This window comes from Musca autumnalis, unplaced genomic scaffold (assembly GCF_047663935.1).
Source record: "Musca autumnalis isolate F117 unplaced genomic scaffold, ASM4766393v1 scaffold_2, whole genome shotgun sequence".
Lineage (NCBI taxonomy): Eukaryota > Metazoa > Arthropoda > Insecta > Diptera > Muscidae > Musca > Musca autumnalis.
The window spans coordinates 159,049,878-159,066,975 of NW_027411755.1; positions in this window are offsets into that span (position 1 = coordinate 159,049,878).

A 17,098-nucleotide genomic window follows, 5' to 3' on the forward strand; every position below is an offset into this window, starting at 1 on the left:
AAACATTTTAGCTAAAACCCTTAAAATACCGAAAATCGGGAGGTACCATAAAACAATTTTGAACCTCGAAACCTCCGAGTATATCCTTTGATTATTATTTTTTTGTCTTTAAGTCTTTGATATGTGGTTGTCGACTTACTGTATTTTCTTTAATCTGAATACTTTTGTTTTAATATTTGAATAAATAATTTCAACAACTGAGAACGTGTCTTCCATTCCTTCCAATATTTTACAATTTCTTTGGCTTTAAAATAGATTGATGGATGCCAATACCTAAGTTATGACCTCCTGAACATGGCAAATATCATATCACGAGTGTAAACACAAAACTTGTTTTTATTTTTATTTCAAAATACTTTCATTTCAAAATGGAAATTCAACAACAACATTAATTCTAATGTTTTACTAAAAAGTGTAAAATCTGTATTCCCCTGCAATTTCCAGTAGGCGAAGATAAGTGTATCCACTATCAATCACAGCAAATAATTATTGTTTTCAAAGATAAATAATAAAATCTATATTACTTGAGTTATGATTGCCTGGACTAAAACAAATTCTAATCACTGATATTGAATGTCACTGTGATTATATCACAGTTTGAAAACGTATTACAAAGCGTTCTATTTTTTGTGGTTATTTACAATTTCATCAATATGATTTGCCGGAAATAAATTGTTAAACATTTTCCTTATAGTTTATGATATCCTGTATCCTTGGGCATTCGTATCATTATTCAACAAGTGATGACAAATTCCAAACAACGATAACAGATTTTGCCATTGCCGATGTTGTGGCATTTTCCTGTGTGAATTGAATGTGTATAAGGAAAGGGAGAAAGTCTGGTTGCTCAATCAAAATAGCATGCAAAAATTCCAGAATACCATGAATTGGAAAAAAATACAACAACACTCTGGAATATACAAACACAACATAACACCCGCAATGGGCATTCAGCATAGCTTTTTTGTAGGGAGTGGAAAAAAGAAGAAGCATCATTTTTCTGTATCCTGTATTTTTTGTATGTGTTTCAACGATTTGTTGAAAAACACAAAAAAGAAAATTCATCAGAGATTTCCCATAGAAACAAAATCAATAGAAGCAAGCAATGCTGCACGAGGGCCGCATACATTCATTTACCACTACCCTATCCCCTAAATGAGGGTGGATGGTAGTAACGATGGCATTTTTCACATTTTATGATTTAATGTCCGTCGTGGATAGGGACACATTTTGTGCTCCTGGTAAAGAAAAATGTTTATCACTGTGATAAGTTCTCACAGTGATAAAAAATATATCACTCACAAGTTTTATGTTAATTTTTATCACCATGATGTTGGACTCTATACTCTATAAGTTGTGATAAAAATGTAGAAATTTCATTAAGAGCTGGAATAAGATATATTTTGATAGTGCTCTTCAATAAATGTTCACTGCTCATTTATAACAAAAACCGACAATGCTTATTAAAGATTGAGTGAGTGAAGGATACAAGTTTTGTTTGAATCGACAATTTAGTAACATTTGAGGCGCTCAGCGTCAAAACGACCTAACCCACATGTTCAAAAAAATTAAAGCTAATATAAAGATCTAGCCGCAACCTTTTAAAATAAATACTTAAAAAATCCATATTGCATTGTTTAAGAACCTAATAAATTTTCCGGTTAGATCTTTATAGTCACTTCGATTTTTTGAGCATGTAGGTTAGGCCGTTTTGGGGTTGAGCGCCTCATATGTAGTATGTATTTCACATACTATGCTGAATTAACATCCACATACGGTCTACTGCAAAAGTTAATATGAACCATTGAAATCCAAATGTTAGGGATAAACAAGTAAGAACGGCGTTAATTTCGGCCTAGCCGAACTTTTTATACCCTCCACCGCAAACTGTATTGAAGTAAATAGGAACAATTAGTTACCTCTCGTTTAAGAACGCAGTAAGGGCTTACTGTTATTCATTGCAGGAGGAGAATATCTTTGCTCATGGACCAATATTTACAATATTCCGAATTGAACTTTTGTATCCTCTGGCAACACACAATATTAAATTACAGCCATCTCGGTTCGAAGAAAAATTCTCAAAATAGATCAAATTGGGCAATACCGCATATACTTAAATCTGGATACATGTATATTAGGGTTATGACTTGTTGTAGTGTAGTGGGAAGGAATGAACTTTTGCCTTTTAATGCCTAAAATAACATTCAATACATTTTATTATGAAACAAGTTTCCGCTCAAACCACTTAAAAAAAATGAAAAAATAGTATGAAATGAAAAACAGTTTTTCAAAAAATTATTTCCTGTTGCTCGAATGAATGACCTTTTGCCCATTAATTGCTAAAATAACTTTTATTTCATTTAAATATTGAAATATGTTCCGCACAAACCTCTTTTAATTTTTATGATATATGAAATAAATTTATATATAATATAAAGTGATATTGGGTGCCACCGTGGTGCAATGGTATGCACACCCGCCTTGCACGCTGAAGGTCGTGGGTTCGATTACCCGGTCAGTCAACATCAAAAATTTCAACGGTGGCAAAATACCCCTCAGTAATGTTGGCGATATTTCCTGAGTATTTCAGCCATGTAAAACTTCTCTACAAGTGGTGTCTTAAGACACGCCGTTCGGACTCGGCGATAAACAGTAGGTCCCATATCATTGAGCTAATATGAATCGGGGTGCACTCATTGATATGAGAGAAGCCTCCCTTGTCCCTTATGGGATGTTTGCGGAACAATTATATATATAAATATATATGTATATGTATATATATACATATATATATATATATATATATATATATATATATATATATATATATATATATATATATATTATTTATGAAATATTATGACGATAAAATTAGTGAGAAACAAGCGGTTATGTAATTTTGGTTGTGTGGTGTGTCCCTATACTTTATTTTCAGTAAAATATCTGCTTACAGTGACTTCAAAAAACGTTCAAAAGTCTGGATTATAAGCGAGTTTTAGTGTTTCATAGTGGTGAGCGAGTAGTACTTTGTCGATTAAAGACAAACTACGAGCAGTGAAACGATTCCTCGCCAGACAGCAGTGTGAATGTCCAACGATAAACTAGTTGAAACATCTCTTTTATTTACATGGAGTGTATAACTATTGGAATTTCCATGAGCAAGAAAATAGTAAGTGATTTCCTCACCGTCTGCGGGCCAACTGCCTAACGACGAATTAAACGATTCTTCTATCGCACATTAAGTCGATAATTTGTAGACAATTGACGTGCCCCACGGTTTTATTTTAGTCTAGTCTATGCATATGTTTATAATTCCCACGACTGTTTCTATTTTATAATTTTTTGGTTTTTAGTACATTTATCTTAAACATTGCAATGTATGTTTAACATAAAACCGTTTAACTTAAAAAGTTTTTTTACCTATTTTTATTTTCTAGTTTTTACTTTTTATTTCGCATTCTGTTTAATTCATTTAGTGCTTCATTATTGCAAGGTTTCTTGCCCGTTAGTTTAGTGCAGTCCCACTCATCCATACGTAGTCCCTGCAAAGATCTTACTCTACTAACAGCCACGTAGGCTTGACCTTCTTCAAACAGTTTCGCACCTAAGTATACGACTGCGTGATCCACAGTGCTGCCCTGCATTTTATGTATTGTAGAAGCCCATGATAGTATGAAAGGCAACAGACATCTGTGTGTATCGCTCCCGTTGTTTTGTTAACCTGGCTTCATATTCTTTAGGTGTTTCTGACGCTATCATCTGTGTGTATCGCTAACGTTGCTTTGTTAACCTGGCTTCATATTCTTCAGGCGTTTCTGACGCCGTCATTTGTGTATATCGCTGACGTTGCTTTTTTAACCTGGCCTCATATTGCTCAGGTGTTTTTGACGCTAATTGCTCCCGTCGTTTCTGTAATCGACTATTTCTATCACCTTCACTTTCTTTAGCTCGTTTTGCTTTATACCTTTCTTTCGCTTTTTGAAGCCGTCGTTTACGTTGTGTTGTAGTTTCTGTTTTTTTTGTGTTTGTATTTTTTATATTTTTTTAACATTTTGTTCCCACAAGTAATGGACATTTAAACGGTCAGATTCAATTTCTAAATTTAAATCTTAATTATTCGCCATTTAGTGGCTGCGCCCATCTTAAATATTGAGGTTGTATAGTGCACTGTATTCTTCTTGTCAAGCCCTTTTATTTGATACCCATATTGGTGGGATTGATAAAAAATTGTTATCAGCCATTTGGTAGCGGCGGCCATCTTAGATTTCAATTTTGCATAGTAAATTATATTCTACTTGTAGAGACCTTTCATTTGATACCCATGTTGATGGGATTGATAAAACCTAAGTTATCCGCCATTTTGTAGAGGCCGCCATCTTGGTTTTTAATTTTATATAGTACATTGTATTCTACTGGTTGAGCACTTTCATTTGATACCCATATTGATGGGATTGATAAAACCTACGTTATCCGCCATTTTGTAGCGGCGGCCATCTTAAATTTATAATGATAATGAATAAACATAATTGTATTGTCACCAAAATCCAAAGTGTATACAAAATTTCAGATTAATCGGTTGACAGGAAGAGGGTGAAATTTGAATTACTAAATTTGACCCAAGAATAAATAATAAAACAAACGGGGTGAGCTAAATAAAACCATTTAAAAACGTTAAAAAGTCTGAAAAATAATAACTTTAAGAGCTTTTTGTGTTTTATTTTTTGTGTTTTATAATTAAATTTTTAAACTACCAACGAAGTCTAAATACCAAATTTCAGCTATTTCTGTGGAATATTGAGGCCGCAACCTTCAAAATACTGCAAATCACGAAGAACCGTTCTATGGGGGTTATATGAAGACGTGGACAAATAGAGACAAATTTTAGGTGGAAATACCAAATTTCAGCCATTTCGGTGGAATATTGAGGCTAAAACCTTGAAAATACAGAAAATTAGGATATACCGTTCTATAGGGGCTATATGAAGTCGTGGACAATACCGACAAATTTAGAGGGGAAAGTTGAATACCCTCAATGAAGACAAAATACCAAATTTCAGGTGGAATATTGAAACCAAAACCTTCAAAATGCCGAAAATCGGGAGCTTCTCTTCTATGTGACCAACATGAAGGCGTGTACCCATATCTACAAATTTCAGGTGAAAAGTTTTGCACCCCCAACGAAGACTAAATACCAAATTTCAGCCATTTCGGTGGAATATTGAGGCCACAAACATCAAAATACCGAAAACTAGGATACCGACATATGTAGAGGGGAAGTTCAATAAGTTAAAAGTTGAACCAAATACCAAATTTCAGACATTTCGATGGATTATTTTTGCCATAACCTAGAAAATGACGAAAATCGGGAGGTACCGTTCTATGGGGGCTATATGACAGCGCCCTATGTCGCGAGTTCATATTAACTGTGGCCAAAAATAGAAGGAGTTATCGTATGTGCATCAATTTTGGTACACGTACTTATTGTTGATTTACAATCTCTAGGACAAAAAACTGGGATACTCGGTCAACCTTTTGATATAGCCCCCATAGAACCGTGCCTTCCAATTTTCGGTATTTTAAAAGTTTTAGTCACAATAACCAACCGACATGATTGAAAGTTGGTGTTTAGTCTTCGGCAGAGATATGAAACATTCCAACAGAGAATCGTGGGGGTAGGTCTACGTTTTGATAGCCCCCGTATAACGGTACCTCCCGATTTTCGGTATTTTGAAGATTTTAGCCTCATTATCACACCGAAATTGCTGAAATTTGGTATTTATTTTTCGTTGGGGGTGGCCTTCATATAGCACCCATGGAACTGTACCTACCGATTTTCGGTATTTTGAAGGTTGCGCCCTCAATATCCACCCGAAATATCTGAAATTTGGAGTTCAGTCTTCATATTTTTTGTGGGCTTATGGAATACATCGAACCCTTGTCTTCAAAAATGAGAATTTTCTTTAAAAACGTTTTTGACCGATTAGTGGTCAAAAACGGCCAATTTTTTTTTTTTAAAAAAATCTAATGTTGATTTTGGATGTTCATTATTTGTTTGAAAAATTAGTTTTTTTAAAAGTCTCTCGTCTAAAAGCAAAATAAGCATACAAAAATAAATGATGGTCGGTCGATACGTTTTCGAAATTTAGTGGACACTGCAAAAAAATATATATAAAAAGGGGGTAACTCCCTAATGAGGTGGTCACTGAAAAAGAGAAATAACATCTTCGTACACACTTTTCACAACTCAAACAGCAAATAATATCGATATACACTTTTATACAATTTATGTTTCCCACTCCGCTAATTTTCAAATTTGGTTCACAAAATCGATGTACTACAGACTTGGGTACCTGTAAACACCATATGATCACGATTTACTTCTAAACAAAAGTAAATCCACGTTTATTACATCCAAGGCAACTGTAAAAATTTATTTTAGAACGATATATTACTTTAAATATGAAAATATTGGAGCATAATAAAATTTGTTAATTTTAGTAAAATAAGGACAACAATTATTTCCAACAATTATAGGGTTTGAACGTTCACATGGACAAAACTACTTGACAAATCAATACCATAATTAAGACTCCTTCAAATTGAAATGTTTACTATCAATTCTCATCAATAAACTTGTATTCCGAAGTACTTGGTTTTCACCATTTTTGGCCACGGTCGAGACACTGTGCGGCGTGGACCTATACCGAAAAATTTTACATTGAAAGTTTTATACCCCAAATGAAGACTAAATACCAACTTTCAGCTATTGGGAGGAATATTGAAGTCACTACCTTCAAAATGCCGAAAATCTGGAGGTATCGTTCTATGGGCTCTATATACACTAGCGGTCATCTGAATAGGTTTGAATTTTTTTCTTTTTATATGTTAAGGTATCTTCTGATGTGTTCACATTACAGACCCATACTATTTAGTTTTTAAGAGTCCTATACTAAGCCAATATTCCCAAGAAAAAACTTGACGGTGTTGCCATATTTTCGGAAAATATCCCAATTATAATAAAAAATGTACAAAAAAGTGTCCAATTTTAGCGATCATCAGAATAGGTTTGAATCAAATAAAATTGAAAACTTGTACTACCCATGCAAATATTGCGCAGTTTTTTGGTTTAGTTTAGTAAAATGGAACATTCTGATAAATCTTACAACAAAATTGACCAGCTTTATTAGGAACGTGGGTTCAATTCTCAACCTGGAAAACTTACCAAGAACTTTCAGATAAAATCAAGAAATATTCCAACAAAAACGTTTTATAAACCTGCTTTAAATGACTTTTTGATTTCGTTAGATCTCTTCTGAGCTTCGAAAATTGTCTGAAAGCAAATACCAAGTGTAACCATATTATTATGATCGATAAATTAGAAAGTCATTGAAAATAGTTGGTATTTTAGTTCACGTTTCATTTTTTAACTATCCTAGCAGTAAAAATTTAAGTAATATCATGCTCACAAATCCACCATAGTTAACCACATGTATCATAAACGTTCGAAAATTGGTCTGGAAGAATGTTTCATCGACGACAATAAAGTAGAAAATTTTAATTCAAATTTAAGTCAAAGGGGCATGATATCGCCGATTTTTATAGTGCTGTATAACCTCAGTAGTCCATTCTTTTGGACTTATTCGTGTTTGTTTTATGACTTGTTAACAGAAAAAAGCTTTTTGTCCTGACTATATAGGTATAACAGCACTATAAAAATCGGCGATATCATGCCCCTTTGACTTAAATTTGAATTAAAATTTCTACTTTATTGTCGTCGATGAAACATTCTTCCAGACCAATTTTCGAACGTTTATGATACATGTGGTTAACTATGGTGGATTTGTGAGCATGATATTACTTAAATTTGTACTGCTAGGATAGTTAAAAAATGAAACGTGAACTAAAATACCAACTATTTTCAATGACCTTTCTAATTTATCGATCATAATAATATGGTTACACTTGGTATTTGCTTTCAGACAATTTTCGAAGCTCAGAAGAGATCTAACGAAATCAAAAAGTCATTTAAAGCAGGTTTATAAAACGTTTTTGTTGGAATATTTCTTGATTTTATCTGAAAGTTCTTGGTAAGTTTTCCAGGTTGAGAATTGAACCCACGTTCCTAATAAAGCTGGTCAATTTTGTTGTAAGATTTATCAGAATGTTCCATTTTACTAAACTAAACCAAAAAACTGCGCAATATTTGCATGGGTAGTACAATTTTTCAATTTTATTTGATTCAAACCTATTCTGATGATCGCTAAAATTGGACACTTTTTTGTACATTTTTTATTATTATTGGGATATTTTCCGAAAATATGGCAACACCGTCAAGTTTTTTTCTTGGGAATGTTGGCTTAGTATAGGACTCTTAAAAACTAAATAGTATGGGTCTGTAATGTGAACACATCAGAAGATACCTTAACATATAAAAAGAAAAAAATTCAAACCTATTCAGATGACCGCTAGTGTATAAGCATGGTTCTATCCCGACAAATTTCATATGCAAAGTTTTATATTCCAACCTTCAAAATACCGAAAATCGGGTGGTACTGTTATATGGGGGCTATATATAAACGTGGACCGATATAGCCCATTTGCAATACCAAACATCCTAGGAGTAATATAAACTTCTATAAAAAATTACAAAGCTGTATCTTAAAAATTGCGAGCTGTATCTTGCTTTCAATTTTACCCTGATCAAGAACATATGGGGATTTCTGAGTGAAATTGGACACTTCTTCAAGATGAGGTTTTTGATTTCCTTTGTTTTTTGCTGTGGTGATACTGCTGATTAACAAAACATATTAGTATATTGTTTTTAGATTTTTTTTTTTTTGACTAACGGTTCCAGAAATATCGGGCCTTGAAAAAGTCAAATTCTGTAAAAACTACATGCAATGAAATACTCATAACTTCTTTAATATTGGTCCAAATTGAAAAAATCTTTTTTTGCATGTTTTGTTGTTTTATCAGCTATTAAATAAAAAATATCAAAAAAAAAAATTGCACAGTGGGCTTGGAAGCCATTTTCGCGATTTAATATTTAAAATCAATTTTTAAAGATGTTCGACCCCTTCGATTTTCTTTAAATTTTTTTGTATTAAACTACGTTCAATTACAAAAATTTTAAGTCCTATGTGGGAATGGGATTCGGACGATTACTATTTTTTCTGAATTTTTTAAAATTTGTCAATACAATTTTTCCTTTATACCTTTGTCCAAAATTTGTATTTCCTGAATTTTTGACGCTAAGAGTACATATTTATCATTATACATTATATATTTATCATAACGAATAGAAAAAAATGCACAGTGGGCTTTAATGGAATTTTCGCTGATGCATTTTCAAAATCGAAAAATGACGCAGTTTTTATAATGTTTGAGATAAATTCATAAATATAAAATCAAAACAAATATTTATAAAGGAAACTTTTAATTTTTTTAATAAAATAATAAAATGAATATTTCGATGTGTTACAAACGAAATGACAAATTTAATTATACCCTCCATATTATAGTGGAGGGTATAAAAACCCAAAAATTATATCGCAAAAGTAAGTATGCACCGGAGAACCCTTGTGGGTATAAAAATTCTTGAACAAAATATAACTAAATCCGCATTGAAGATCCTCAGGAGGATATTCATAAGTTTTAATGACAGTTATAGGTTTACAACGGACCTTGAGGTTCTGCTATCATTTATTTTTGGTGGGAATATGAAAAATGGCACGATTTGTAAGAAAATTAATTCAAAAGGATTAAGGATTTTTAGATGTTTCAAAGGGACAATGGCCCCAAAAATATGAGGTTCCTTCAAGAATTTGCTGTTTTATCAAATAGGACAAGTTAAAACTCGATCAAGATCGCCCCATAGCAACAACATTTGTATTTGACCAATTATTCTGAGTTTTAGGATCGATTGTACGGTGGATTTGTCACTATAAGTACTATAACTGTCATTAAAACTAATTAATATCCTCCTGAAAATTTACATTACTCAACAAAAAAATTTTGAGTTTATGAATACTACAGCACTTGTAATCATGCTTTATCTTGCACATAAATTTAGCATTATTATCTGGTTAGATCTTTGCAAAATATGGTTCAAGTAGTTATTTTATTATATCCTCCACCATATGGAGGGTATAATTAAATATGTCATTCCGTTTGTAACACATCGAAATATTCGTCGGAGACCCTATAAAGTATATATATTATTGATAAAATTTTATGTCGATTTAAACATTTCCGTCTGTCTGTCTGTCAGACGGACGTCTGTCTGTTGAAACCAAGATATAGCTCGCAATTTTAAAGATAGAAAGCCAATATTTGGTACAGAAGTTTTTATTACTTGCAGGATGGTTGGTATTAAAAATGGGATATATCGGTCCACGTTTTGATATAGCCCCCATTTTTAAGCTTCATTATCCTACCAAAATGGCTGAAATTTAGTATTTAGTTATCGTTGGGTGTATAAAACTTTCCACCTGAAATTTGTTGGTATAAGTCAACGCATTCATATAGCCCCCATAGAAGGGTACCTCCCGATATTTTGGAGGTTTTAGCTTCATTATCCCACCAAAATGGCTGAAATTTAGTATTTAGTTATCGTTGGGTGCATAGAACTTTCCACCAGAAATTTGTTGGTATAGGTTCACGCATCATATAGCCCCCATAGAACGGTACATCCCGATTTTCGGTATTTTAAAGGCATTGGCCTCAATTTGGTATAGGTCCACGCCTTCATGTAGCCCCCATAGAAGTGTACCTCCCGATTTTCTGTATTGTGAAGGGTGTAGCCTAAATTTTACCCCAAAATAGCTGAAATTTGGTATTTAAACTTTGTTGGGGGTACTCAATCTTCCCCTTTACATTTGTCGGCATAGGTCCACGCCTTCATATAGCCCCATAGGACAGTACCTCCCGATTTTCGGTATTTTGAACGTTGTGGCCTCAATATTCCACCGAAATGGTGATATACAACTGTTCCCCAGGTATATGTCTGTACAGGTCCACGCCTTCATATTGCCCCCACTCCCGTCTAAAATCCGTCGGTATAGGTCCACATGTCCGTCTGTCTGTCTGTCAGACGAACGTCTGTCTGGTGAAACCAAGATATAGCTCGCAATTTTAAAGATAGAAAGTCAATATTTGGTGCAGAAGTTTTTATTACTTGCAGGATGGTTGGTATTGAAAATGGGATATATCGGTCCACGTTTTGATATAGGTTTTAGCTTCATTATCCTACCAAAATGGCTAAAATTTGGTATTTAGTTATCGTTGGGTGTATACAACTTTCCACCTGAAATTTGTTGGTATAAGTCAACGCATTCATATAGCCCCCATAGAAGGGTACCTCCCGATATTCGGTATTTTTGAGGTTTTAGCTTCATTATCCCACCAAAATGGCTGAAATTTAGTATTTAGTTATCGTTGGGTGTATAGAACTTTCCACCAGAAATTTGTTGGTATAGGTTCACGCCTTCATATAGCCCCCATAGAACGGTACATCCCGATTTTCGGTATTTTAAAGGCATTGGCCTCAATTTGGTATAGGTCCACGCCTTCATGTAGCCCCCATAGAAGTGTACCTCCCGATTTTCTGTATTGTGAAGGTTGTGGCCTAAATTTTACCCCAAAATAGCTGAAATTTGGTATTGAAACTTTGTTGGGGGTACTCAATCTTCCCCTTTACATTTGTCGGCATAGGTCCACGCCTTCATATAGCCCCATAGGACAGTACCTCCCGATTTTCGGTATTTTGAACGTTGTGGCCTCAATATTCCTCCGAAATGGTGATATACAACTGTTCCCCAAGTATATGTCTGTACAGGTCCACGCCTTTATATTGCCCCCATTCCTGTCTAAAATCCGTCGGTATAGGCCAACGTTTCGATCAGTATCAGACCAAAATGACTGAAATTCGTTATTTAGTCTTCCAAGAGGTTATAAAATATTCCAGAACAATATTATCAGTATATGTCCAGGTCTTCCTATATCCCCATAGAAGTATACTTCTTGATTTACGGCATTTTTAAATTTTAGCCACATTCTCTTGCCGAAATATTTGGTATTTAGTCTTCTTTGAGTCTAAAAACATTCCGTCAGAAATTTGTCGGAATAGATTGACTTGCCTCGCATTGTTTTACTGAAATTGCTGAAATTTGGCATTAAGTCACACACGAAAGGAAACTATTCATTCTATTTTAATTCAATACAACTCGTGGTGGGGGGTATAATAAGTTCGGCCCGGCTGAACTTAACACCGTTCTTACTTATTTTAAACAAAGTTTTGTAAAACGTGCAATTTTGTTGCAAATGTATTGGCCACCACTGTATTTGCTGCACCAAACACGCTATATACATCCGATTTTAATACAATTTAGAATGTGTGACTGAATTTGGTCTAGAAATATATGTACCAAATTATATCGAATTCGGTTCAGATTACACGTATTTGCTGCACGACTATATACATCCGATTTTAATAAAATTTAGAATGTGTTACTGAATCGAATCGGAATCGAAAATTCAACCTGATATTTGTCAGTATAAGTATACGTCTTGATATAGCCCCCATAGAATGGTACCCCGATTTTCGGTATTTTGAAGGTTGTGGCCACAATAATCCCCTGAAATGGCTGAAATTTGGTGTTTGTCGGTATAGGTCCACGCCTTCATATAGCCGATTTTCGGTATTTCGAGGGTTTTAGTCTCTTTATCACACCGAAATGGCTGACGTTTCGTACTTATTCTTCGTTGGGGTCCACGCCTTCATATAGCCCCCATAGAAAGAAATTTGGTATTTCGTCTTCAATGGTATAAGTATACGTTTTGATATAGCCCTCATAGAACGGTACCTCCCGATTTTCGGTATTTTGAAGGCTCTGGCCTCGATATGCCACCGAAATGGCTAAACATTGATATTTAGTCCCAGTGAAAAGTAAAAAAATTTCGATCAGAAACTTGTCGGTATGGGTCCACGTCTTCATATAGCCCCCATAGAAGGGTACCTCCGAATGTTCGGTGCTTTAAAGGTTGTGATTTCGCTGTCTCACCGAAATGGCTGAAAATTGGTATTTAGTCTTCGTTAAGGTTAAAGAACTTTCAATAAGAACTATTTCGGTATAGGTCCACGTCTTCATATAGCCTCCTAGAACGGTACCTACCGATTTTCGTTCTTTTGAAGGTTGTGGCCTCAATATCCCACCGAAATGATTACAATTTCGTATTTAGTCTTCGTTGATGGCATACAAGTTTCCACCAGAGATTTGTCGGTATAGGTCCACGTTTTCATATAGCCTACATAGAAGGGTACCTCCCGAATTTCGGTATTTTGAAGGTTGTGGTTCCAATATCCTAACAAAATGGCTGAAATATGACATTTAGTCTTCGTTAGGGGTATAACATTTTCCAACTGAAATTTTTCGGTATAGGTTCTCGTCTTCATATAGGGCCCACAGAACGGTACCTCCTGATAGGTACTATTGAGTCTTTATGTAGCCCCCAAATACCATTAGCGGAATTTTACTAATAACTTTTAGTGGAAAGGACGTAGGTTAATAAATCCAATCTTTTAGATTATTTATATACGGGAATCACTTTCGAAATGTCCACGGAAAATAAACAAAATATTTTGAAAACTTCAAAAATGGCTCTTCTTTCCGATTAAAATTGCACGATAACAATGAAAGGTTTTTGCATTTTTTAAGAGTAAAATGTCATAATTATTTTGTAAAATATTAACAAAAAAAAGTAGTACCGTTTGCCCGCGCCACTCCATCATCTTTAATGAATAGAAAATCAATCAAAAAAATTTATGAAGCAAAAGTGCAAATTTTAAGTGCATTTTAAGTCGTTTCACGTAGTAAATCGCCAAACTTGGTTATTTGCAGTAGATTTCTTAGCTATCGATTTCAATAAAAACTTAATTAGTTGTATGCACTTTCAAAATTCATTAAATTTGCACTAAACTTCCCATATCTCGCACTGTGCGTTTGGGGCAAAAAAATTTCGACCAGAAATTTTTCGGTATAGGCCCTATAGAGCGGTACTTCCCGATTTTCGGTGTTTTGAAAATCCATATATATCCGGGTTTAGATATAGCCGGTATTATCGAATTTTGTGTATTTCGAGGATTTTTTGCCAAATGTTCGAACCGAAATTGCTGTAATTAAATATTGTGTGGATACAAAAAAAGTTCAATTCCGAGAATTGTAATTATTGGTCCATGTTTTGGAAAGAACAAAGTCACCTGATGACCCTTCAAAGAGAATATTTATTATTAGTTAAGATATTCTGCTCCTTTCCTTTCATAAACGAAATACAATTCGTGGTGGTGGGTATAACAAGTTCGGCTCGGCCAAATTTAACGCCGTCCTTACTTGTTTTACTATAATTTCATGAATAAAACCATTTTTCAACAATGCATTCACTAGGATTCTGTTAATGTTGTATCCAATACAAAGGTACATTTACATTGTCTGTCGTCTTCGATTCCCTATATTTTCCCAAATGAGAACAAAGAGCTTTTGTTTGTATACAATATATTAAAAATAGTTATGTACTTTGTTACCATAAAAATGTACCTCCTCTATTAGGAACAGGATACTAGGATATAAGAAAACAAATTTAAAGAATTCCCAGTACGACCGCAAGCATAACCATTAAACCGTTAGTTGCCACATAAAGAACAACAACATAGCTTTTAAACTTCCAACAATGAGTCTGAGAATAATCCAGACACACAACACCATGCCTAACATTCCAATCCAAACATCCCAAAGGATGGAAGATGTGTTGTGGGAGAGGAACAACAAAGAAAAAATAAAGAGAGATAAAAATAAACGTTAGTTCGTAGTTCAAAGGAAAAAATTGAGAGTTTTTCTCATACCAATTTATGAGGGTAACAGAAAATTTAACAATGAAATTTCTTGACAGGGACAACTAACTACCAATCTTATGGCCAATGTAAACTTCGATGTGCTTATTTTCCAAAGCAAACAAAAAGGAAGACTTTGTGTTTAGACACTTTACGCAGTTCAAAGTCGAACAGGATGTAAGGAATGTTTGAGAGTTGTCACTTTGATGTTGCTGGAAGAAAATATGGAATTTTCAGGTTGGTATTTTAAAGAAAAGTTCTGTGTGTCGTGATGCATTGTGGTCCTTGACGGCGGGAATCTTTGCATGAAAAAGCCAACAAAATGTGTGGTATGATGATGTAACTCTTTTACTTGTTCTCTCTGGGTTAGTAAGTAACAATTTCAAATTCAAATAATAGTTATTGGTCAATCACGTACTGCACAGCTTCACACGAATTTACACGTTCAAAATTGCCAATTAGTCAAGTTTATAGCTAAATAATACCACTCCCCATACCTAAACTAGAGTGGCACAGGGAAAAAATAAAAAAAAATCATGAATTGCCCATAAAAATTCCATGCAAAGTGGCCCAAATAACAACTTTAACATTACCGGCAAAACTATAATTTACTACTGGCGGCAGCGAAGATCACCTGAAGTTGCAATCAACCTTGCCTCAACATAGCAGTAGCTAGCAGTAGAACGAAGCAACGAACCAACCAACTAATTGTAAGCCCTTCATTTCAATTAATCCATATACGAAGTACCACTGTTAGGCAACGTCAACAATAGAAAATCATCCAAAAATAACTTTGCCAAGAATTTGAAAATAATAAACCTTAGAATGGCAATGAAGTTTGATCACAAATAAAAAAACTACAATCATTGGGAAAGAACAAAGGACGGATTATAGCTGCAAGTGATATTTCATCATCGTCATCATCACCACCATTCATCCACTGGCACATCATGATCTGACTATGATCTCATGATTGTTTTAAGTCGTTGTTGTTGCGAAAATCAAATCAATCTGAAACCAAAAAAAAACAAGGAAGGTAAAGTTCAGCTTAAATTCTTGAGAATCAAATTCTATGGTAATCAAAGAGTTTTATTTGGTAAAAAGGGGGAAGTATTTGTGCGCCCTACATCGGAAATGAAAAGTATTGTATGATTGTCTAACACATGGAAATATTCGAATCGACGAGCAAACATCGACTCGGATCATTTCCTTTTATCAGCCAAAATACGCACTCGTTCTAATGTTACGGCAAAAATTGCGATCAAACAATGGACAGAAGCTGGATGTCGGGAAGCTGCAAACCCAACAAATAGCACAAGCCTACTCCGCTCATGCTGCAAGACGTCACTCCTTGTCCCGATAATGTGGAATAGCAGTGGCAAAGAATAGCCCACTTTCTTCAAACTGCCGCAAAATCTATACTTGGGTACCAAAAATCACCACCTAAAAATCCATGGCACAATCAGGAGGGGTCGTAAGACTACTGAAGAAAATAATGCGGCATGCAGAGCAAGCCTTCGATCAAAAACAACACGAAGCACAAAGAAAAAGATATTGGAAGAACAGGAGAAGCATATACTCAGAAGGAAGATCGGGAGTCAGTATGAAGTCCAAAAATTTTACCAGAGTGTAAAACCCCAGACTGAAAGGTATGGTGCAGGAACATTCTCCAGCGAAGATGATGAATTGAACCTGGTAAATGATAAAGATAGTGTACTGAGGATCTGGAAGGAGCATTTCATTACGCTTTTGGTATCTAATATGGGCGGCGATAAAGATACTCCAAGAACGTTATTGGGTGTTTACCACCTAGCCAAAGTGAATACATGACAACAATTAATCGGCTGAAAAACAATAAGGTATCAGGAGTTAATGGGCTGCCTGAAGAACTGTTCAAGATCGGTGGCGACATACTGGTAAGGAGCATGCATTAGTTGATTAGCAAAATTTGGCTGGAGGAATGCATACTCAACGATTTGAAACTCACTCTGCTATATCCCGTGTTAAAGAAATGAGACAAGACGGTTTGTGCTAACTACACGCAGAGAAGAGATATTGTAGGAGCAATGATTTTTAAAAATCTGAAAATATGTATTGTTGTTTCAACCATATACATATTTTGTGTCAGACACCATATTGACACAAAATATATTGTTGTACCAACAATATATATTTTCAGATTTTTACAATACACTATTTTGTTGATTGATGATT